This window comes from Lepisosteus oculatus, unplaced genomic scaffold, assembly GCF_040954835.1.
Source record: "Lepisosteus oculatus isolate fLepOcu1 unplaced genomic scaffold, fLepOcu1.hap2 HAP2_SCAFFOLD_68, whole genome shotgun sequence".
NCBI classification, from domain to species: Eukaryota; Metazoa; Chordata; class Actinopteri; order Semionotiformes; family Lepisosteidae; genus Lepisosteus; species Lepisosteus oculatus.
This window is the reverse complement of record NW_027168235.1, coordinates 588,116-613,584: the sequence shown is the minus strand read 5'-3', so window position 1 is coordinate 613,584 and position 25,469 is coordinate 588,116. Positions and strand designations below refer to the sequence as shown.

General features: G+C 40.1%; 3 long non-coding RNA genes across 3 annotated transcripts; 1 reads left to right on the top strand and 2 right to left on the bottom strand.

The window, feature by feature from the left end:
• Positions 1-2,799: 2,799 nt before the first annotated feature.
• On the bottom strand, positions 2,800-4,341 carry LOC138233645 (uncharacterized). Its single transcript, XR_011187575.1, has 4 exons — positions 4,278-4,341; positions 3,770-3,866; positions 3,379-3,540; positions 2,800-3,267 (listed from the first exon to the last, which is right to left on the bottom strand). It is a non-coding gene; the product is annotated as an uncharacterized lncRNA (long non-coding RNA).
• A 2,910-nt stretch (positions 4,342-7,251) lies between these two features.
• LOC138233638 (uncharacterized) lies at positions 7,252-15,104 on the top strand. Its single transcript, XR_011187566.1, has 6 exons — positions 7,252-7,426; positions 7,649-7,718; positions 9,239-9,349; positions 13,023-13,202; positions 13,425-13,494; positions 15,024-15,104. It is a non-coding gene; the product is annotated as an uncharacterized lncRNA (long non-coding RNA).
• On the bottom strand, positions 14,527-16,190 carry LOC138233639 (uncharacterized). Its single transcript, XR_011187567.1, has 4 exons — positions 16,079-16,190; positions 15,879-15,940; positions 14,998-15,467; positions 14,527-14,886 (listed from the first exon to the last, which is right to left on the bottom strand). It is a non-coding gene; the product is annotated as an uncharacterized lncRNA (long non-coding RNA).
• Between the last annotated feature and the right edge of the window lie 9,279 nt (positions 16,191-25,469).

Here is a 25,469-nt window from a genome sequence, read left to right as displayed (position 1 = left end):
GTGGTGGCCTGTCACGGTGAGGTGCACTGGCAGCTGTGTGGTTTGACGTAGTGGTGGCCTGTTATGGTGAGGTGCACTGGCAGCTGTGTGGTTTGACGTAGTGGTGGCCTGGCACGGTGAGGTGCGTTGGCAGATGTGTGACGCAGTGGTGGCCTGGCACGGTGAGGTGCGCTGGTGGCTGTGTGGCGTGACTCAGTGCTGGCCTGGCACGGTGAGGTGCGCTGGTGGCAGTGTGGTGTGACGCAGTGGTGGCCTGACACGGTGAGGTGCGCTGGTGGCTGTGTGGCGTGACTCAGTGCTGGCGTGGCACGGTGAGGTGCGCTGGTGGCTGTGTGGCGTGACTCAGTGGTGGCCTGGCACGGTGAGGTGCGCTGGTGGCTGTGTGGCGTGACTCAGTGCTGGCCTGGCACGGTGAGGTGCGCTGGTGGCTGTGTGGTGTGACTCAGTGGTGGCCTGGCACGCTGAGGTGCACTGGCGGCTGTGTGGTGTGACGCAGTGGTGGCCCGGCACGGTGAGGTGTGCTGGCAGATGTGTGGTGTGACTCTGTGGGTGCCTGGCATGGTGAGGTGTGCTGGCAGCTGTGTGGTGTGACACAGTGGTGTCCTGGCACGGTGAGTTGTGCTTTCAGCTGTGTGATGCAGTGGCTGCTAGGCACAGTGAGGTGCACTGGCACCTGTGTGGTTTGACGCAGTGGTGGCCTGGCACTGTGAGGTGTGCTGGCAGCTGTGTGACGCAGTGGTGGCCTGGCACGGTGAGGTGCGCTGGCAACTGTGTGACGCAGTGGTGGCCTGGCACGGTGAGGTGCGCTGGTAGCTGTGTGACGCAGTGGTGGCCTTGCACGGTCAGGTGTACTGGCAGTTGTATGATGAAGTGGTGGCCGGGCACAGTGAGGTGTGCTGGCAGCTGTGTGACGCAGTGGTGGCTGGGCACAGTGAGGTGCGTTGGCAGATGTGTGACGCAGCTGTGGCAGAATACGGTGAGGTGCGCTGGCAGCTGCGTGATGCATCTGTGGCCGTGCTCGGTGAGGTGTGCTGGCAGCTGCGTGATGCATTTGTGGCCGTGCTCGGTGAGGTGTGCTGGCAGCTGTGTGACGCAGTTGTGGCCTGGTACGGTGAGGTGTGCTGGCAGCTGTGTGACACAGTTGTGGCCTGGTACGGTGAGGTGTGCTGGCAGCTGTGTGACGCAGTGGTGGCTTGGCACGGTGAGGTGCACTGGCGGCTGTGTGGTGTGACGCAGTGGTGGCCTGGCACAGTGAGGTTCGCTGGCAGCTGTATGGTGTGACTCAGTGCTGGCCTGGCATGGTGAGCTGCGCTGGCAGCTGTGTGGTGTGACCCACTGGTGGCCGGGTACTTTGAGGTGCGCTGGCAGCTGTGTGTTGTGACGCCGTGGTGGCCCGGCATGGTGAGGTGCGCTGGCAGTTGTGTGATGCAGTGGTGGTCGGGCACAGTGAGGTGCACTTGCAGCTGTGTGGTGTGACGCAGTGGTGTTCATCAGGCACAAGTTCATCAGTGAAAAGACCACTGGCATTTTTCCTTCCCCCTACATTCTCAGAGCAGAATCGAATTTAATATTAGCATAATTTATTACAGTGCTAAGTTTAATATTTTTTATTCACTAATAGTTTATGCTAACATCTAACTTTTTTAATGTGAGAAGTACTAATGTAAGTACCTACTGTACTGTACTTAAGTACTACCATAAGAAGTACTGCTGTATGCAACAAAAAAAAAGGAGTGGTGAAACAGCCCTACTCATACAGTATCAGTATCAACAGACATTGTATCAGTATCAGTTCTTGCTTTGTGCTGGGTTTAGGAGTTTTCCAAACATAGTCTTTCAGCTAATGCCATACCATCTCTATTGGATTTAAATCTGGAGATTCGGCTGGAGTTTTCACCCAGTTCACTCGTTCTGCTATAAGCCTCGCCCTTGCTGCTGTGTGTTTCGGATCGTTGTCTTGAAAGAGACTGTGCCTTGATCCAATGTGCTCCCTGATATATGGGGCGGCATGCTGTGTGACCCCGACTTCCTCGAAGAATTCCCGATCCATAATTCCTTCGAAATAAAATTGTTTTTCAAGCAATGTAATGCAAGGTGCTTTCAAACGTTGGGCAATGTGTTTTTTCTCGAAATTTTGTTTCGAGAGAGTAGATAAGTAATTCAAGTGTTTATGATATGTCACTGTTGTGAATGTCTGTGGAGTGTATCTTATTAGCCTGTCCTGGCTGGTAGAGCTCATCCAGCTGTGTCTGGCTAATATTAAAGCCAGTACTTTAATTTTGTTTTCTGTATGTTTATCAATAGTGGGTATTGCCCTAATTCGGTCCTGCACCCGTTGTTAGGTGTTTTTTAGGTGTTGTTAGGGCTTCTACCAAATATGAACACATGGCTTTAAAATGTATACAATTCTAATATTTCCTTTTTTCCCATTGAAAGTATAACATATGTGGTGTGAGAAAGAGGTCCTCATTTAATTGCATGAAACTCTGGCACTGGCACAACAAACCTGTGGGAAAACCTGTGGGACACTGGAGGTCATTATACATAAGCCTCTTTCTGCACCTTTTAAGCCATTGAAACCAAGTTGCCTTGTTACAAGGTCTAATATTACAGTAGGTGTGGTTTCCGTCTCCTAATTTCTGAGAATGATCACATTGGGGAATAAGTTGTAGGGAATACCACTCTTGCACTTCTAAGAAAAGACTATCTCAAATGAAACTCGCTATAGAAAGACATCTTGTTGAAAAATTCTTTATTTTTTGTAATTTCTAAAGAAAAAACATTCATCAAGTCCTTCACAAATGTTTTGTTTGTGACTTTCATTGTTGTTCCCTTTCACACTCAACTGAACTATGTGTTATGTCTTGTAAACGTAATCAAACATTTCACTTAGGTGTGTGGGTTAACAGAAACCCATATTGTATGAAACATTCAGTTTTTCATTCAAGTTTTTTCTAACAATTGCATCCATGCTAGGACTACAGTAAACAACACTTTTTACTAAAGTAAATGATCTTGTTCATTAAACAAGACACATTGTTTTAAATGTATGCAATACGACGACACTAAAAACAACACTGAAACTTTTCATTGAAATACTGTACGAGATTGTGCATATTCAATGGATTTCTCCTGGTGCTTTTTTTCATCAGTCTTTTCATATTCTTGTTCTCTACTCAGGTGTCTCCTGTTCCTTTGGTGATGTCTGCTGTACACACATGGTATCATACACTTGAGCAAAGTGTGATACCACTGTTTGTTCTTCTCCTAAAATAAAGATGAACATTGACAAAAGTCAGAAGCACTCTTTTCTTTGACAGACGAACAAAACAATGCAAGAATAACCATACTCTCTGTTCCTTACTCATTTCTACCTACCTGTTTGACCACTTTGTCTGCTTCAGTCAGGACAGGGTGCTGGGGCTGACTCTGAGCAATCTGAGAAGAGCTCTCTGTGATCTTCTCCCTTACAGTGGCTACATTGTACTCTGTTTGAAATCCAGGTATCGCCTCCGGTAAGTTCCTCGGTCCTTTTTGGGACTTGAAAGGGTAGAATCATCTTGTGGCTACTTTTCATTGTCATGCACTGATATGTTCTGGTTTGTGTTCAATTACTGTAGGCGTTCAAGTACTTTCTTTTTGTTCTAGATTGGCAGTGTTTGAGATGGTAGGAACTTGTCATATTCTCAACTTATTTTCTCTATGAGACTCTAAATGCTCTGTAAACATACTATTTTAGCAATTCTTAGAAATCTGAAAGCAGTGTTACCTGTATCATTTTTTGTCTTGGTAGTAGTATTGCAGCTCCAACATCAGCACTTAAATAATGGTTTGTGATGTTACTTGTCCTTGGAGTTAGTATACTCCTGAGAAGTCAAGAGAAATCTTACCTAAGCATTAATTATGTTTCACTTTTGAAAGCAAAGTACGTGTCAAGTACTTTAAAGGCATTTGTTGATACTTTTAAGCACTTTCGTTGATTATTATTATCCTTCAATTAGTTATTACAAGTCCAACATTCTCTACATGATCTCACTCCATATTCAGAATGTGGGAATACAGTTGTTTTAAGGAAATGCCACTGAATAGATAGTAGCTGCACTCTACAAAGATGAATTTGCTAATTAATCAGTCAGGGACACAGCTTATACTTCAGTAGTCTTAGATCATGTAATGATGATTATTGTACTTTATAACTAGCAAAATCCCCATATCCTGTTCATTGCCCCTTTTTCAGTTATGTGGATTGACTTATCCCTGAAGTGGTTAATTCTCACCTTGACGTCTCATAGAACAACTGAATCTCTACCAAGGGTGAATGTGTCCTTCCTCTTAATGTCTAAAAGAAAACGTTAAAATTCATTGAAGCAAAATGCAACAGCCCAAAATGTTGGGGAGGTCGTTTCCACAGTTATTTCATATGACAGTGCTTGGAGTGAAACTACATGACCATGGTGAAGAAGAAAAAACACTTTACCTTGTTCCTCCTGACTGATGTCCTTATGCGTGTTTTGCACAGTTGAGTGTTTTGTGTCTTGTCGTCTGTGTAGGCAACAGCCCTCTTCCCTGGGATAGAACTAGATGATATTTAGACACGTTAATTTGACTTCTCCATTGCTCACATTGATGTGGATATGATTATAATGCTCTGTTTTGTGGGCTTCCCAAGAAAACAATAAATCCCTTACTACTTGTTCGAAATGCAGTAGCACAGATCCTAACAAATACAAGAAAGAGAATATCATTCCTGTTTTGAAAAAACTTCACTGGTCACCTGTATTATCTAGGATAAATTTGAAAGTTATTTTACTTGTTTTTTAAGCTTTAAGCGACCTAGCACGTCTGTACCTTACTGAATGTCTGTCTTCATATGTTCCTATACGTGACCTGAGATCTGCACATACTGGCCTACTGCAAATACCACATGTGAAATGCAGAAAGAGTGGAGAGGCTGCTTTTTGTTTTTATGCTTCTAAATTATGAAACTCACTTCCACTTTTTATTAGGCAGTCAAGCTCGGTACATTGTTTTAAAAAACATTTGAAAATGTTGCTTTTAGTTAAAGTGGTTCTTTGTTCTTTCTATTTCTGTTTCTTTTTTTAGTTCTCTTTAATTGTTCTTATTTTATTACGACTTTCCTAATTTTTATTTATTTAGTTGACATGTATGTTGCTTTACTGTATTGCTGTATTTTCCTTGACAACTGAAAGTATATCTCTCAATTTTAATATTTTACTTTTAAGCTTGGTTTTTAAAGCACCAAAGCACTATTTGTATGAAAGGTGCTCTATAAATAAAGTTTATTATTATTATTTTTAATATTATTATTATACTTTGTTACATTTTTGGTTAGGACAAAGATTCTAGTAGAGGTGACCTCTTTTACCCCGTTCCAAAAAATTGGAAAACTACCTTCAGAATACACTGACCATGACCATCTACTGTCTCCTTTAACTGTGTATTGTCATCATGCATATCTTGTGTATTATTTATTGTAGTTGGTTTTGTTATTCTGTAAAGAAGCCACCTTTCAAGGCACTATATAAAATAATGTTTGTTATTATTATTTACATTTTTCATCGTAAAATCTGGCGAAGAGTCTTAAGAGAATAACAAAGAACACGTTGCTCTTACCTTTCCATTCCAAGAAATGCCCTCAGCTCGGATTGCAGAGATTGACCTCTCTGTCTCAAATTCTGAGAAACATAGACTCGATTGAAAAATGACCATTTCCTAAGATTCACATAACATCACCAGTCAACATTTGCCACTTGACATCAATAGAAACCATAGAGTACATGACATTTCCAATCAGTTTTCTTTCAAGGTACAATACCAATTGCCTTGCCAGAAGAGTTATACTGCGGTAGATAAATATTACAAATGTCAGATACATGTAGAGTTGTTTGGATTACTATGAAAAGATTGGCAAATATATTTATGTTCATTATATTTCTTGGAGTGACAGAGCTAAAGAGAAAAAAATACTTACCTTTATCTCTGCAGACAGGATCGCAAGGGATTCCCTTATACTGGGTTCCTATATAACAAATAATACATTATTCAAAAAACATGATATTTCTCTGTCCATTGGCAGCATGATTGTTTATCATTACAGTTTTAGTTAGCTTTAATTTTGTAAACCCCAAGTAAACATAGTTTGTGCCTTTCTCTGAACTTTTTGGCATTTCAATTCAGTTGTTTGTAAGCTTATTTTACAGTTGCTAGGTTGATGAAGTTCCTGAACTGTGCAGTATTTCTTTTGGGTTTGGTGCGAATCATATTCTAGTGGTTGGGGGAAAAAAGCACAGGTGCCATCCCACCATTTAACCCTGAAACTTACCTTAGCCGATTCTTCAACTAAACCAGACATGTTAACTAAGTGTTACAATATGTTTCAAAGTGTGTATTTTAGCAAACACAACTGAAGTTCTGTTGTCTCCTTGGAGACACCTGGAACTGGTGTGATTCTGGTTCTATGACATCATTCGTTCTAAATGTAAATGCAGGTATTGGCAAAACATAGTAAATTGGTGTAAAGTTATGGATCCATTTATGATTTTCACTCAGTTTGAAAGAGTTCCTGTCGTGTAGTTAAACTTTGTGTTACGGAGGGTTAACTGGGGTTCTGGCTACTAGTTAGGCTTGGTCATTCAGTCATCTGGTTCATGAAATAGGAAGCTAAGAGATCTGTGTTTTAGTTTTACTGTTTGTTTTTGTTCCATAGAATAAGAAATGTTTCATTAATATTAGTAATAGAGTAGCTGTTTCTCTAAACAGTGTGTGTCAGTTTGCACTGCAGGTGTGCCAGGTAGAGACCATTTAAGAACCCAAAAATATGCTGTCATTTACTGCCGTGGCTAATTTCTGTTAACCTTGTCTCTCACTCACTTTGATGAGCAAAATGTTCATACATAAAGCATACATTTCTGATTGGTCAGAAGAAGCTTCTTAACATATAAGGTATAAACAAAGTCAGAAAGTTAGGCACTTAGGTCAGCCTTAGGCAGTTAACCAAGACCATAATCCGATAAGAAGCTATTCCCTTTCATGTTGCTAAATCACATGTAGGATACATGAGTTACACCTCCACTTAAGAGACCTTAAAGAGACCTTGGCCAGCCAGGAGTGTAGAAAACCGTAAAACAGTTCTTGAGGACCTAATTGTTAACTCTTAACAGGCAAAGGTTCCTTCAGTCCTATGAGAAATATTTTAGAATTGAACTAAAGTGTGTTTCCGATACAGGAGCATATGTCTGTCAGGGCCTGTTGGAGAGGCCCTGCATGAGAACCCCTGGCTGCAGTTCCACATCCCCCTGAAAGTAAATAGAGCCATAAGCACGGAGCTAAGGACACTGCTCCAGGACATGCTGGCTGTCGATCCTGACCAGCGACCAGAAGCCATCCAGCAGAAGAAGCAAGTCAGGCAAGCCATGGCACGAGAGAAAACATCTTTGTAGTGACTGATAGCAAGATGTCCGTGACCAAGGGCAATTCGTCTGAGTAAAGTCTGATTTCATTTTTATGTCCCGAAAGGCCACTGCCTTTGTGCTGTAGATTTCTGATTTAGACGGGCATTTCTATGGACAACTTTGACTTTTCTGTGGGTCCAATGAAAATAAGTTTTTTAACTTATTCTTTGTTACAGTTTTCGAAAGTTTAAAGACATTCACTGAGTTGACGATAAAGGAAAAGTTTCATCTTTCACCTCTTGGAAGGTAGGCCGGTCAGAGGTACAATATATGTCTTCATGTCTTCATCCTCCATGTTTGTAACTACAGGTTTCACAGTGTTGAGCTAAGACACAAAAACAGCTACAAATGGCAGTTCCAAATGTATAAACCTGGGCTGAAAAAGTGTGTACAGTATATACTCTGTGTAGGTCTGATAAAAGTATTCGAGTCAAAGTGTCATATGGATACAAATTCTCATGATTTTGTATTGTGTGTTTTTTCTCTGTTCTGCTTTATTGAAAGAAATCAGATGCTCTTCCTGAAACTTACCTTAGCTGATTCTTCAGCTAAACCAGACAGACTTCTGAAATTCTCAAATATTATCAAATCTTGTTGGTGCAGAGGTGGTGGAGCCCATTACCAACAGACTCACAGCTGAAATTGCTGTGAAAAGGGCTTCTACCAAATATTAACATGTGGGTGAAAATGTATACAATTGTAATATTTCCTTTTTTCCCATTGAAAGTATAACATATGTGGTGTGAGAAAGAGGTCCTCATTTAATTGCATGAAACTCTGGCACTGGCGCAACAAACTGAACAAAGTTCAAAGGGGTATACGCTTTCTGTAGACACTTTATTTCCTCTTTTTCCATACTCTAAGAAATGATTTGGGAAACCTGTGGGACACTGGAGGTCATTATACATGAGCCTCTTTCTGCACCTTTTAAGCCATTGAAACCTAGTTGCCTTGTTACAAGGTCTAATATTACAGTAGGTGTGGTTTCCGTCTCCTAATTTCTGAGAATGATCAAATTGGGGAATAAGTTGTAGGGAATACCACTCTTGCACTTCTAAGAAAAGACTATCTCAAATGAAACTCGCTATAGAAAGACATCTTGTTGAAAAATTCTTTATTTTTTGTCATTTCTAAAGAAAAAACATTCATCAAGTCCTTCACAAATGTTTTGTTTGTGACTTTCTCTGTTGTTCCCTTTCACACTCAACTGAACTATGTGTTATGTCTTGTAAACGTAATCAAACATTTCACTTAGGTGTGTGGGTTAACACAAACCCATATTGTATGAAACATTCAGTTTTTCATTCACGTTTTTTCTAACAATTGCATCCATGCTAGGACTACAGTAAACAACACTTTTTACTAAAGTAAATGAAATTGTTCAATAAACAAGACACATTGTTTTAAATGTATGCAATACGACGACACTAAAAACAACACTGAAACTTTTCATTGAAATACTGGACGAGATTGTGCATATTCAATGGATTTCTCCTGGTGCTTTTTTTCATCAGTCTTTTCATATTCTTGTTCTCTACTCAGGTGTCTCCTGTTCCTTTGGTGATGTCTGCTGTACACACATGGTATCATACACTTGAGCAAAGTGTGATACCACCGTTTGTTCTTCTCCTAAAATAAAGATGAACATTGACAAAAGTCAGAAGCACTCTTTTCTTTGACAGACGAACAAAACAATGCAAGAATAACCATACTCTCTGTTCCTTACTCATTTCTACCTACCTGTTTGACCACTTTGTCTGCTTCAGTCAGGACAGGGTGCTGGGGCTGACTCTGAGCAATCTGAGAAGAGCTCTCTGTGATCTTCTCCCCTACAGTGGCAACATTGTACTCTGTTTGAAATCCAGGTATCGCCTCCGGTAAGTTCCTCGGTCCTTTTTGGGACTTGAAAGGGTAGAATCATTTTGTGACTACATTTCCTTGTCATGCACTGATATGTTCTGGTTTGTGTTCGATTACTGCAGGCGTTCAAGTACTTTCTTTTTGTTCTAGATTGGCAGTGTTTGAGATCGTAGGAACTTGTCATATTCTCAACTCTGAATGCTCTGTAAACATACTATTTTAGCAATTCTTAGAAATCTGAAAGCAGTGTTACCTGTATCATTTTTTGTCTTGGTAGTAGTATTGCAGCTCCAACATCAGCACTTAAATAATGGTTTGTGATGTTACTTGTCCTTGGAGTTAGTATACTCCTGAGAAGTCAAGAGAAATCTTACGTAAGCATTAATTATGTTTCACTTTTGAAAGCAAAGTACGTGTCAAGTACTTTGAAGGCATTTGTTGATACTTTTAAGCACTTTCGTTGATTATTATTATCCTTCAATTAGTTATTACAAGTCCAACATTCCCTACATGATCTCACTCCATATTCAGTGTAGCTCCACTCTACGAAGATGAATTTGCTAATTAATCAGTCAGGGACACAGCTTATATTTCAGTAGTCTTAGATCATTTAATGAATTTTTATTGTACTTTATAACTAGCAAAATCCCCATATCCTGTTCATTGCCCCATTTCCGGTCATGTGGATTGACTTATGCCTGAAGTGGTTAATTCTCACCTTGACATCTCGTAGAACAACTGAATCTCTACCAAGGGTGAATGTGTCCTTCCTCTTAATGTCTAAAAGAAAAGGTTAAAATTCATTGAAGCAAAATGCAACAACCCAAAATGTTGGGGAGGTCGTTTCCACAGTTATTTCATATGACAGTGCTTGGAGTGAAACTACATGACCATGGTGAAGAAGTAAAAACACTTTACCTTGTTCCTCCTGACTGATGTCCTTATGCGTGTTTTGCACAGTTGAGCGTTTTGTGTCTTGTCGTCTGTGTAGGCAACAGCCCTCTTCCCTGGGATAGAACTAGATGATATTTAGACACGTTAATTTGACTTCTCCATTGCTCACATTGATGTGGATATGATTATAATGCTCTGTTTTGTGGGCTTCCCAAGAAAACAATAAATCCCTTACTACTTGTTCGAAATGCAGTAGCACAGATCCTAACAAATACAAGAAAGAGAATATCATTCCTGTTTTGAAAAAACTTCACTGGTCACCTGTATTATCTAGGATAAATTTGAAAGTTCTTTTACTTGTTTTTAAAGCTTTAAGCGACCTAGCACGTCTGTACCTTACTGAATGTCTGTCTTCATATGGTCCTATACGTGACCTGAGATCTGCACATACTGGCCTACTGCAAATACCACATGTGAAATGCAGAAAGAGTGGAGAGGCTGCTTTTTGTTTTTATGCTTCTAAATTATGAAACTCACTTCCACTTTTTATTAGGCAGTCAAGCTCTGTACATTGTTTTAAAAAACATTTGAAAATGTTGCTTTTAGTTAAAGTGGTTCTTTGTTCTTTCTATTTCTGTTTCTTTTTTTAGTTCTCTTTAATTGTTCTTATTTTATTACGACTTTCCTAATTTTTATTTATTTAATTGACATGTATGTTGCTTTACTGTATTGCTGTATTTTCCTTGACAACTGAAAGTATATCTCTCAATTTTAATATTTTATTTTTACGCTTGCTTTTTAAAACACCAAAGCACTATTTGTATGAAAGGTGCTCTATAAATAAAGTTTATTATTATTATTATTTTTAATATTATTATTATACTTTGTTACATTTTTGGTTAGGACAAAGATTCTAATAGAGGTGGCCTCTTTTACCCCGTTCCAAAAAATTGGAAAACTACCTTCAGGATACACTGACAATGACCATCTACTGTCTCCTTTAACTGTGTATTGTCATCATGCATATCTTGTGTATTATTTTTTGTAGTTGGTTTTGTCATTCTGTAAAGAAGCCACCTTTCAAGGCACTATATAAAATAATGTTTGTTATTATTATTTACATTTTTCATCGTAAAATCTGGCGAAGAGTCCTAAGAGAATATCAAAGAACACGTTGCTCTTACCTTTCCATTCCAAGAAATACCCTCAGCTCGGATTGCAGAGATTGACCTCTCTGTCTCAAATTCTGAGAAACATAGACTCGATTGAAAAATGACCATATCCTAAGATTCACATAACATCACCAGTCAACATTTGCCACTTGACATCAATAGAAACCATAGAGTACATGACATTTCCAATCAGTTTTCTTTCAAGGTACAATACCAATCGCCTTGCCAGAAGAGTTATTCTGCGGTAGATAAATATTACAAATGTCAGATGCACGCAGAGTTGTTTGGATTACTATGAAAAGATTGGCAAATATATTTATGTTCATTATATTTCTTGGAGTGACAGAGCTAAAGAGAAAAAAATACTTACCTTTATCTCTGCAGACAGGATCGCAAGGGATTCCCTTATACTGGGTTCCTATATAACAAATAATACATTATTCAAAAAACATGATATTTCTCTGTCCATTGGCAGCATGATTGTTTATCATTACAGTTTTAGTTAGCTTTAATTTTGTAAACCCCAAGTAAACATAGTTTGTGCCTTTCTCTGAACTTTTTGGCATTTCAATTCAGTTGTTTGTAAGCTTATTTTACAGTTGCTAGGTTGATGAAGTTCCTGAACTGTGCAGTATTTCTTTTGGGTTTTGTGTGAATCATATTCTAGCGGTTGGGGTAAAAAAGCATAGGTGCCATCCCACCATTAAACCCTGAAACTTACCTTAGCCGATTCTTCAACTAAACCAGACATGTTAACTAAGTGTTACAGTATGTTTCAAAGTGTGTATTTTAGCAAACACAACTGAAGTTCTGTTGTCTCCTTGGAGACACCTGGAACTGGTGTGATGCTGGTTCTATGACATCATTCGTTCTAAATGTAAATGCAGGTATTGGCAAAACATAGTAAATTGATGTAAAGTTATGGATCCATTTATGATTTTCACTCAGTTTGAAAGAGTTCCTGTCGTGTGGTTAAACTTTGTGTTACGGAGGGTTAACTGGGGTTCTGGCTACTAGTTAGGCTTGGTCATTCAGTCATCTGGTTCATGAAATAGGAAGCTAAGAGATCTGTGTTTTAGTTTTACTGTTTGTTTTTGTTCCATAGAATAAGAAATGTTTCATTAATATTAGTAATAGAGTAGCTGTTTCTCTAAACAGTGTGTGTCAGTTTGCACTGCAGGTGTGCCAGGTAGAGACCATTTAAGAACCCAAAAATATGCTGTCATTTACTGCCGTGGCTAATTTCTGTTAACCTTGTCTCTCACTCACTTTGATGAGCAAAATGTTCATACATAAAGCATACATTTCTGATTGGTCAGAAGAAGCTTCTTAACATATAAGGTATAAACAAAGTCAGAAAGTTAGGCACTTAGGTCAGCCTTAGGCAGTTAACCAAGACCATAACCCGATAAGAAGCTATTCCCTTTCATGTTGCTAAATCACATGTAGGATACATGAGTTACACCTCCACTTAAGAGACCTTAAAGAGACCTTGGCCAGCCAGGAGTGTAGAAAACCGTAAAACAGTTCTTGAGGACCTAATTGTTAACTCTTAACAGGCAAAGGTTCCTTCAGTCCTATGAGAAATATTTTAGAATTGAACTAAAGTGTGTTTCCGATACAGGAGCATATGTCTGTCAGGGCCTGTTGGAGAGGCCCTGGATGAGAACCCCTGGCTGCAGTTCCACATCCCCCTGAAAGTAAATAGAGCCATAAGCACGGAGCTAAGGACACTGCTCCAGGACATTCTGGCTGTCGATCCTGACCAGCGACCAGAAGCCATCCAGCTGAAGAAGCAAGTCAGGCAAGCCATGGCACGAGAGAAAACATCTTTGTAGTGACTGATAGCAAGATGTCCGTGACCAAGGGCAATTCGTCTGAGTAAAGTCTGATTTCATTTTTATGTCCCGAAAGGCCACTGCCTTTGTGCTGTAGATTTCTGATTTAGACGTGCATTTCTATGGACAACTTTGACTTTTCTGTGGGTCCAATGAAAATAAGTTTTTTAACTTATTCTTTGTTACAGTTTTCGAAAGTTTAAAGACATTCACTGAGTTGACGATAAAGGAAAAGTTTCATCTTTCACCTCTTGGAAGGTAGGCCGGTCAGAGGTACAATATATGTCTTCATGTCTTCATCCTCCATGTTTGTAACTACAGGTTTCACAGTGTTGAGCTAAGACACAAAAACACCTACAAATGGCAGTTCCAAATGTATCAAATGTATAAACCTGGGCTGAAAAAGTGTGTACAGTATATACTCTGTGTAGGTCTGATAAAAGTATTCGAGTCAAAGTGTCATATGGATACAAATTCTCATGATTTTGTATTGTGTGTTTTTTCTCTGTTCTGCTTTATTGAAAGAAATCAGATGCTCTTCCTGAAACTTACCTTAGCTGATTCTTCAGCTAAACCAGACAGACTTCTGAAATTCTCAAATATTATCAAATCTTGTTGGTGCAGAGGTGGTGGAGCCCATTACCAACAGACTCACAGCTGAAATTGCTGTGAAAAGGGCTTCTACCAAATATTAACATGTGGGTGAAAATGTATACAATTGTAATATTTCCTTTTTTCCCATTGAAAGTATAACATATGTGGTGTGAGAAAGAGGTCCTTATTTAATTGCATGAAACTCTGGCACTGGCGCAACAAACTGAACAAAGTTCAAGGGGGTATACGCTTTCTGTAGACACTTTATTTCCTCTTTTTCCATACTCTAAGAAATGATTTGGGAAACCTGTGGGACACTGGAGGTCATTATACATGAGCCTCTTTCTGCACCTTTTAAGCCATTGAAACCAAGTTGCCTTGTTACAAGGTCTAATATTACAGTAGGTGTGGTTTCCGTCTCCTAATTTCTGAGAATGATCAAATTGGGGAATAAGTTGTAGGGAATACCACTCTTGCACTTCTAAGAAAAGACTATCTCAAATGAAACTCGCTATAGAAAGACATCTTGTTGAAAAATTCTTTATTTTTTGTCATTTCTAAAGAAAAAACATTCATCAAGTCCTTCACAAATGTTTTGTTTGTGACTTTCTCTGTTGTTCCCTTTCACACTCAACTGAACTATGTGTTATGTCTTGTAAACGTAATCAAACATTTCACTTAGGTGTGTGGGTTAACACAAACCCATATTATATGAAACATTCAGTTTTTCATTCACGTTTTTTCTGTCAATTGCATCCATGCTAGGACTACAGTAAACAACACTTTTTACTAAAGTAAATGAAATTGTTCATTAAACAAGACACATTGTTTTAAATGTATGCAATACGACGACACTAAAAACAACACTGAAACTTTTCATTGAAATACTGGACGAGATTGTGCATATTCAATGGATTTCTCCTGGTGCCTTTTTTAATCAGTCTTTTCATATTCTTGTTCTCTACTCAGGTGTCTCCTGTTCCTTTGGTGATGTCTGCTGTACACACATGGTATCATACACTTGAGCAAAGTGTGATACCACCGTTTGTTCTTCTCCTAAAATAAAGATGAACATTGACAAAAGTCAGAAGCACTCTTTTCTTTGACAGACGAACAAAACAATGCAAGAATAACCATACTCTCTGTTCCTTACTCATTTCTACCTACCTGTTTGACCACTTTGTCTGCTTCAGTCAGGACAGGGTGCTGGGGCTGACTCTGAGCAATCTGAGAAGAGCTCTCTGTGATCTTCTCCCCTACAGTGGCTACATTGTACTCTGTTTGAAATCCAGGTATCGCCTCCGCTAAGTTCCTCGGTCTTTTTTGGGACTTGAAAGGGTAGAATCATTTTGTGACTACATTTCCTTGTCATGCACTGATATGTTCTGGTTTGTGTTCGATTACTGCAGGCGTTCAAGTACTTTCTTTTTGTTCTAGATTGGCAGTGTTTGAGATGGTAGGAACTTGTCATATTCTCAACTCTGAATGCTCTGTAAACATACTATTTTAGCAATTCTTAGAAATCTGAAAGCAGTGTTACCTTTATCATTTTTTGTCTTGGTAGTAGTATTGCAGCTCCAACATCAGCACTTAAATAATGGTTTGTGATGTTACTTGTCCTTGGAGTTAGTATACTCCTGAGAAGTCAAGAGAAATCTTACGTAAGCATTAATTATGTTTCACTTTTGAAAGCAAAGTACGTGTCAAGTACTTTGAAGGCATTTGTTGATACTTTTAAGCACTTTCGTTGATTATTATTATCCTTCAATTAGTTATTACAAGTCCAACATTCTCTACATGATCTCACTCCATATACAGAATGTGGGAATACAATTGTTTGAAGGAAATGCCACTGAATAGATAGTAGCTGCACTCTACAAAGATGAATTTGCTAAGTAATCAGTCAGGGACACAGCTTATACTTCAGTAGTCTTAGATCATGTAATGATGATTATTGTACTTTATAACTAGCAAAATCCCCATATCCTGTTCATTGCCCCTTTTTCATTCATGTGGATTGACTTATGCCTGAAGTGGTTAATTCTCACCTTGACATCTCATAGAACAACTGAATCTCTACCCAGGGTGAATGTGTCCTTCCTCTTAATGTCTAAAAGAAAAGGTTAAAATTCATTGAAGCAAAATGCAACAACCCAAAATGTTTGGGAGGTCGTTTCCACAGTTATTTCATATGACAGTGCTTGGAGTGAAACTACATGACCATGGTGAAGAAGAAAAAACAGTTTACCTTGTTCCTCCTGACTGATGTCCTTATGCGTGTTTTGCACAGTTGAGCGTTTTGTGTCTTGTCGTCTGTGTAGGCAACAGCCCTCTTCCCTGGGATAGAACTAGATGATATTTAGACACGTTAATTTGACTTCTCCATTGCTCACATTGATGTGGATATGATTATAATGCTCTGTTTTGTGGGCTTCCCAAGAAAACAATAAATCCCTTACTACTTGTTCGAAATGCAGTAGCACAGATCCCAACAAATACAAGAAAGAGAATATCATTCCTGTTTTGAAAAAACTTCACTGGTCACCTGTATTATCTAGGATAAATTTGAAAGTTCTTTTACTTGTTTTTAAAGCTTTAAGCGACCTAGCACGTCTGTACCTTACTGAATGTCTGTCTTCCTATGTTCCTATACGTGACCTGAGATCTGCACATACTGGCCTACTGCAAATACCTCATGTGAAATGCAGAAAGAGTGGAGAGGCTGCTTTTTGTTTTTATGCCTCTAAATTATGAAACTCACTTCCACTTTTTATTAGGCAGTCAAGCTCGGTACATTGTTTTAAAAAACATTTGAAAATGTTGCTTTTAGTTAAAGTGGTTCTTTGTTCTTTCTATTTCTGTTTCTTTTTTTAGTTCTCTTTAATTGTTCTTATTTTATTACGACTTTCCTAATTTTTATTTATTTAATTGACATGTATGTTGCTTTACTGTATTGCTGTATTTTCCTTGACAACTGAAAGTATATCTCTCAATTTTAATATTTTATTTTTACGCTTGCTTTTTAAAGCACCAAAGCACTATTTGTATGAACGGTGCTCTATAAATAAAGTTTGTTATTATTAGTTACATTTTTCATCGTAAAATCTGGCGAAGAGTCTTAAGAGAATATCAAAGAACACGTTGCTCTTACCTTTCCATTCCAAGAAATGCCCTCAGCTCGGATTGCAGAGATTGACCTCTCTGTCTCAAATTCTGAGAAACATAGACTCGATTGAAAAATGACCATTTCCTAAGATTCACATAACATCACCAGTCAACATTTGCCACTTGACATCAATAGAAACCATAGAGTACATGACATTTCCAATCAGTTTTCTTTCAAGGTACAATACCAATCGCCTTACCAGAAGAGTTATACTGCGGTAGATAAATATTACAAATGTCAGATACACGCAGAGTTGTTTGGATTACTATGAAAAGATTGGCAAATATATTTATGTTCATTATATTTCTTGGAGTGACAGAGCTAAAGAGAAAAAAATACTCACCTTTATCTCTGCAGACAGGATCGCAAGGGATTCCCTTATACTGGGTTCCTATATAACAAATAATACATTATTCAAAAAACATGATATTTCTCTGTCCATTGGCAGCATGATTGTTTATCATTACAGTTTTAGTTAGCTTTAATTTTGTAAACCCCAAGTAAACATAGTTTGTGCCTTTCTCTGAACTTTTTGGCATTTCAATTCAGTTGTTTGTAAGCTTATTTTACAGTTGCTAGGTTGATGAAGTTCCTGAACTGTGCAGTATTTCTTTTGGGTTTGGTGCGAATCATATTCTAGCGGTTGGGGGAAAAAAGCACAGGTGCCATCCCACCATTAAAGCCTGAAACTTACCTTAGCCGATTCTTCAACTAAACCAGACATGTTAACTAAGTGTTACAGTATGTTTCAAAGTGTGTATTTTAGCAAACACAACTGACGTTCTGTTGTCTCCTTGGAGACACCTGGAACTGGTGTGATGCTGGTTCTATGACATCATTCGTTCTAAATGTAAATGCAGGTATTGGCACAACATAGTAAATTGATGTAAAGTTATGGATCCATTTATGATTTTCACTTAGTTTGAAAGAGTTCCTGTCGTGTGGTTAAACTTTGTGTTACGGAGGGTTAACTGGGGTTCTGGCTACTAGTTAGGCTTGGTCATTCAGTCATCTGGTTCATGAAATAGGAAGCTAAGAGATCTGTGTTTTAGTTTTACTGTTTGATTTTGTTCCATAGAATAAGAAATGTTTCATTAATATTAGTAATAGAGTAGCTGTTTCTCTAAACAGTGTGTGTCAGTTTGCACTGCAGGTGTGCCAGGTAGAGACCATTTAAGAACCCAAAAATATGCTGTCATTTACTGCCGTGGCTAATTTCTGTTAACCTTGTCTCTCACTCACTTTGATGAGCAAAATGTTCATACATAAAGCATACATTTCTGATTGGTCAGAAGAAGCTTCTTAACATATAAGTGTTGTAACAGAAGAAATAAGGTTCTTGATCCCGAGATGAAGTAAAACAGATGAGTTTATTGCATGCAAGGAACAATAAAGCCGAAGTCTTGTTTCCCGCAAGAAACAACAAAACCGAAGTATTGTTCGCCGTACTGTTACAAACTTTTGGGTTATATAGTGTTTTCTTCTCCGTTTCTGACGTCACTCGGTCTGATGGTAAAGAGGGGGGTTCATGGTATTTGGCCAGTTTACGATGTTCTGGGCAAATGGTCAGTTTAACATTACACCCAGGGGGGTTCCTAGCTTGCATCTGCAGTCCTTATCAGTTAACCCCCTTTCCTGCCATAAACCCCTGCTTGTGACTTAGAAGTCTAAACCCCCTACAGAAAGGATTAAATTCAAACCCCCGTCTTCACATCATTCTTCATTCCCCCCCTTATAAAATATGGCATACGTCAGTGTAGCCTATTTTTATACATACAATGTCAGGGCAGATCTTTCCTTTCTTGGCGAACAGGTATGTATTGCCGTGTCATTGTACGTTCCACGGTTATAGCAAGATGTGATACATGTTTTTGTGAATGTGATGATTACAATTATACATATAAACAATACTACTCCTACAGATAAACACTATAAAAAGGTTCCACCCCAGGCCCCAAACACAGACTTTACCCAAGATCCAATTCCCCAATTTTCAGTATAATAGTCCTGATATTTCTGTCCCTCATTGTAAATGTGTTGGGCCAGATCTGAGATGTGCTCAGAATTATCAGGGATATATGTGCAGCATTCAGTGCCAATTACTGCACAAGTTCCTCCTTGGGCCGCCAGTACATAATCTAAAGCTAGTAGGTTCTGCATGGCCACTGTTCTGAGGGCTACCATCTCATCATTAACAGCCTTCAGACTAGATGAGGTAGAATTTGCTATTTCTTCTAAAGTCGAGGCCATTTGAATTAACTCTCGACTCAGAAAGTTCATGCCGGCTTGTGGAAATATTATACCTAAATAATATTCCCAATCAGCCAATTTTCTTTGTGGTCTGTGGTTTAGGTCCGAAGGGGCTGTGGGTTTGAACACGGATATGAGGAACCACATATCCTAAATAACATGAGCCAGACCACTGGGCTGGCAACCATGGGTAGGCTCGTTTTCCACAAATGAAATATGTTCCGTTTGGCGCTCCCCATGCCTCTGAAAATAAGAAACTTATACCGAATTGTGGGGTGTGCCGATCCCATCCTGGAATTTGGAAGGTAGAGGTGGATATATTTGCAGCGATGGTAAGGTTGCAACGACTCCATCCAACCAAGTGCAGACCATTAGTGTGCTGAAAACATATGTTTCCCTCACGTTCCTTATTGAGAGTCAGGTATGGTGGTGTATGGCTTCTGTTATATTTAGGAGCGTAAGAGCCTGTGAAACTCGTGGGCTCTAAGCCTCGCTCCTGTAGATATTGTAATGTTGTGCAGGTTAAAGTCGTGTTATGGCAACCCCCCATAGTTTGTCATATTAAAATCTCCTAAATTATCCCTCCAAATGATCATGCCTATGACTTCCTCGAGACGCCAAGGAATGGCTCCCATAGGAAGTCCTCCCTGTACATATTTGGGTAATGCGGCACACACCCAGCAGGCACTTTGGTTGGTTTTCTTAGCTGTCAGATAGGAGAGGCCTAAAAAGGAATTAATTCCATGTTCTCCTTTGTGGGAGAGATGATCATTAATTCCTGCGGAACATAGTCCTACAGCAACAATTATTGTTATTAACATAAATGATTTCATTCTGAGTCTGTAAATGGGGATGAGGCTCGTCGGTAGTGTGGCGCGTGGATCCAGCGATCTTTTCCTTCCACTCGAACCGCAGACTCGGTTGTCAACAGGATCTGGTAGGGTCCGTCCCACCTGGGCTGGAGAACCTGTGAAGGAAATTTCCTGATCCACACCCACTCTCCTGGGATGAGGTTGTGCCCTCCTTCAGGTGGTGGTCCCCACGCCTCCAGGACCTGCTCGCGGGCTCCTTGGGTGGCCTCTGTCAGCAACTTGCAATAATACAAAGGAATGGTTGATCCATCTGAGGAAACCCCAGTCTCAGCACCTGTAAGAGAACTTGTTTCAAATTATTAAAGGCGGCTTTTGCTGCGGGAACCAAGGCAATCTTGTCCTTGTACTGCACTCCCCCCTTAAGCAGATCTGTTAAGAGTTGTGCTCACCCTGTAAAAAACATTGCACCCAGGCCCTGTTAAAATTTCACAATGCTAGACACAAAAGGGCCTTATCATAACTGCTTCTATTAGACACTCTAAAGCTGAAGCAACTCAGACTTGTGGGTTTCCTCGTCAGGGGAAGCACTCAGAATACCATCAACATGCTGAGTGATCACAGCCAGTTGAAGCCACGTGATACCCTGTTCTGGATAGTCATTCTTTGTAATGCATAATATTCCAACCCAATAGATCTGGAATAAAACCACCCATTAAAATCTGGTACTCGGCAAGTAAAACTTGCTGTCCCAATACTGTGGCCTCCTGCCATCTTCCCATATACATTGCTCTATAGTACACTGTTGAACAGAGGAGTGAAACAAGCAGGACAGTAGTGCTCCAGTATCCCCTAACAGAGAAACCAACACTCCATTAACAGTACATTTTTATCCACTGGACTGGGACAGACTTAGGGAGGCTACAAGGGATTTACAGGATCTAATCGTTAGGTAAACAGATTTTCTCACAAGACGTTATTCTCCCCAGTCTCGATTCTAAACCTACAGCGTTTCAGCATGTCTGGTTTCGAGACATTCGAATAAAACCAAATTGTTTCCATTATTGCAACTAATTGTATAAAAAATACAAAAACTGTTTAACTACTTTTACGTCCACCTGTACTTTACTTATACGTTTCAGACGCTCTTATATTTTCCAATCTCCTTAAGTTGATTTTCGTCAAGTCTCTTTAGTTACGTCTCTAGCCAGTCCCGCTGGCTAAACACACTCACACCGTCATTTAGTAGACCAAAACTCACAGTTACACACATACATGCCGGCACACAAATTCATAAAACACACATACACATCGAGAATATATTTTTCTCTTCGTAATACAATGTGCTGTATTCTTGTTTTACTTCTACATGAATCCTTTTAATTCCTGAAGTGCACTCCAGGTTCGCTGCATTTCTAATTTCGGGTGCGGTACTTTAGCCCACCGGTCAATATCTTACGGTTTTGGATTTGATCGTATGGGGGAAATCAGGGAAGGTAGGTCCGATTGCAGACCCCCTTGACGGGGTGCGAGACAGTGTTAGAGTGGCGCTGTCATCAACGGCGCCAGCCCCTGCTACATCAAGTCCTTTCCCACTTAGAGTGAGAGTACAGATCTGCGGGCGCCCTCCCTCTAACAGGGGAGACCCTGATCCGTCTTTATCACACTCATACCAAGTGTTATCCCAATCAGACCCCCCTTCTCCATATGGCCACTGAGGGATTGATCCCAATTATTTTCGTTTCCTGCCTGTTTGTTCCCCTGTGGGAGAGCAGGATATAACTTACTCGCTGGCTGCAGCACATTAACCAGTGCAGCGTGACCAGGAGTTAATTCCTTCTTTAGTTTCTCATTCTCCTGTACTGCCTCTTTTAACTTTTTTTCTATACTCTTTCGTAGCGAGTAAAGTATATTTTCTTCCGGGTTTTTATTTTCCCCGTAAACACACTTTTAAGTCACATCCCAATTTCTTTCTTTTTCGTCATGTATCTGCCACCACTGGTGCCGGCCGTGCACCAGGGTGGGAGCTACATGCTTGTGCTTTTGCCAATCAATACTCATATGCTTTCTTTACAGGCGTCTTCGCCCCAAATTCCCACTGACAAACTCAGCTTTTTCCATATTTTTCTCCTTCTTTTCCGTCAACTTACACTTTTCCGATATTTAAACGGACCCTTCCACCACTTTCTCAAACCATCAGTTAGCACACATATTCGGTCTCTTTAAGATTTACTTTTGTCGTGTGTGAGGTCACAGCTCATTCAGTAGGGGGATGTTTTCACTTGGAAAAACCTGTGCATTACTGCACTCATTCAGCTAAGGGCGTCTGTTACCTCCAGATCTAAATGCCTCTCCGAGACTTTAGAGAGGACTTACACCACACTGTTCACAGGTAAGAAACGAGACCTCGAAAACCCCCTTTCTTGATCAGTAATTCACCATCCCCAGAACGCCAGCATCGCTGCTTTTGCCCCAGGGTGGACTTACGCACTGAGCTCAATCAGGGCGATTCTCGGGTCTCAACGTCCTTTAAATCCTGCTACTTAATGCTTTGCTCTTTTATTATGAGGTGTGTTTATGTTAGTGTCGTGCGTGTGTATATGTATTTCACAAACAAGGAAAACACCAAAAACATGCATACATATATCTCTTCTACTCCTGTTTCCTTTAAAACAAAAAAAAAACACGCCACGCCAGAAACCACGCCACTCCAATCTGTGCACGATCAAGGCGTAGCTAATCTCAGGACCCCGGGCAATTAAGGCCCACACCAATCCTGGATTATACGTGCATTTAATGCACCACTTGCTCTAGAACCCCGGGCGCAATTAAGGCCCACACCGATTCTGAGCCTCAGAACTCCGGGCGCAATTAAGGCCCAAACCAGTTCTGACCTTCAGAACTCCGGGCGCAATTAAGGCCCACACCAGTCCTGAACTTCACGGTAAGGGTCCAAAACCCGTTCAAAACTCCACGCGCAATTAAGGCATACACCAGCTTCGAACGCCTGTACACAATACCGCGGAACCCCTGCCAGACCAAATTCTGGGCTTACAGCAAACAACCCATTACATACACCGGTGCCTTCCCCGGGCCAGAGGAATTCAGAAACTCACGTTTACTCCGTCATCTCGGGCGATTCTCGCAGGGAGCAGAGATTTCCCAATCGGTCAGAGAGTCGGGACTTTTTTTTTAAAAAAGAGGAGTCCTTACCTCTTAGTAATGTGAGCGCTAGCCTTCTCTCCTGCCGATGGGAAGTTCTGCGCCTTCTGGAGCATCCGCCGACTACGCCAAATTTGTTGTAACAGAAGAAATAAGGTTCTTGATCCCGAGATGAAGTAAAACAGATGAGTTTATTGCATGCAAGGAACAATAAAGCCGAAGTCTTGTTTCCCGCAAGAAACAACAAAACCGAAGTATTGTTCGCCGTACTGTTACAAACTTTTGGGTTATATAGTGTTTTCTTCTCCGTTTCTGACGTCACTCGGTCTGATGGTAAAGAGGGGGGTTCATGGTATTTGGCCAGTTTACGATGTTCTGGACAAATGGTCAGTTTAACATTACACCCAGGGGGGTTCCTAGCTTGCATCTGCAGTCCTTATCAGTTAACCCCCTTTCCTGCCATAAACCCCAGCTTGTGACTTAGAAGTCTAAACCCCCTACAGAAAGGATTAAATTCAAACCCCCATCTTCACATCTTTCTTCATAAGGTATAAACAAAGTCAGAAAGTTAGGCACTTAGGTCAGCCTTAGGCAGTTAACCAAGACCATAGTCCGATAAGAAGCTATTCCCTTTCATGTTGCTAAATCACATGTAGGATACATGAGTTACACCTCCACTTAAGAGACCTTAAAGAGACCTTGGCCAGCCAGGAGTGTAGAAAACCGTAAAACAGTTCTTGAGGACCTAATTGTTAACTCTTAACAGGCAAAGGTTCCTTCAGTCCTATGAGAAATATTTTAGAATTGAACTAAAGTGTGTTTCCGATACAGGAGCATATGTCTGTCAGGGCCTGTTGGAGAGGCCCTGCATGAGAACCCCTGGCTGCAGTTCCACATCCCCTGAAAGTAAATAGAGCCATAAGCACGGAGCTAAGGACACTGCTCCAGGACATGCTGGCTGTCGATCCTGACCAGCGACCAGAAGCCATCCAGAAGAAGCAAGTCAGGCAAGCCATGGCACGAGAGAAAACATCTTTGTAGTGACTGATAGCAAGATGTCCGTGACCAAGGGCAATTCGTCTGAGTAAAGTCTGATTTCATTTTTATGTCCCGAAAGGCCACTGCCTTTGTGCTGTAGATTTCTGATTTAGACGGGCATTTCTATGGACAACTTTGACTTTTCTGTGGGTCCAATGAAAATACGTTTTTTAACTTATTCTTTGTTACAGTTTTCGAAAGTTTAAAGACATTCACTGAGTTGACGATAAAGGAAAAGTTTCATCTTTCACCTCTTGGAAGGTAGGCCGGTCAGAGGTACAATATATGTCTTCATGTCTTCATCCTCCATGTTTGTAACTACAGGTTTCACAGTGTTGAGCTAAGACACAAAAACAGCTACAAATGGCAGTTCCAAATGTATAAACCTGGGCTGAAAAAGTGTGTACAGTATATACTCTGTGTAGGTCTGATAAAAGTATTCGAGTCAAAGTGTCATATGGATACAAATTCTCATGATTTTGTATTGTGTGTTTTTTCTCTGTTCTGCTTTATTGAAAGAAATCAGATGCTCTTCATGAAACTTACCTTAGCTGATTCTTCAGCTAAACCAGACAGACTTCTGAAATTCTCAAATATTATCAAATCTTGTTGGTGCAGAGGTGGTGGAGCCCATTACCAACAGACTCACAGCTGAAATTGCTGTGAAAAGGGCTTCTACCAAATATTACCATGTGGGTGAAAATGTATACAATTGTAATATTTCCTTTTTTCCCATTGAAAGTATAACATATGTGGTGTGAGAAAGAGGTCCTCATTTAATTGCATGAAACTCTGGCACTGGCGCAACAAACTGACCAAAGTTCAAGGGGGTATACGTTTTCTGTAGACACTTTATTTCCTCTTTTTCCATACTCTAAGAAATGATTTGGGAAACCTGTGGGACACTGGAGGTCATTATACATGAGCCTCTTTCTGCACCTTTTAAGCCATTGAAACCTAGTTGCCTTGTTACAAGGTCTAATATTACAGTAGGTGTGGTTTCCGTCTCCTAATTTCTGAGAATGATCAAATTGGGGAATAAGTTGTAGGGAATACCACTCTTGCACTTCTAAGAAAAGACTATCTCAAATGAAACTCGCTATAGAAAGACATCTTGTTGAAAAATTCTTTATTTTTTGTAATTTCTAAAGAAAAAACATTCATCAAGTCCTTCACAAATGTTTTGTTTGTGACTTTCTCTGTTGTTCCCTTTC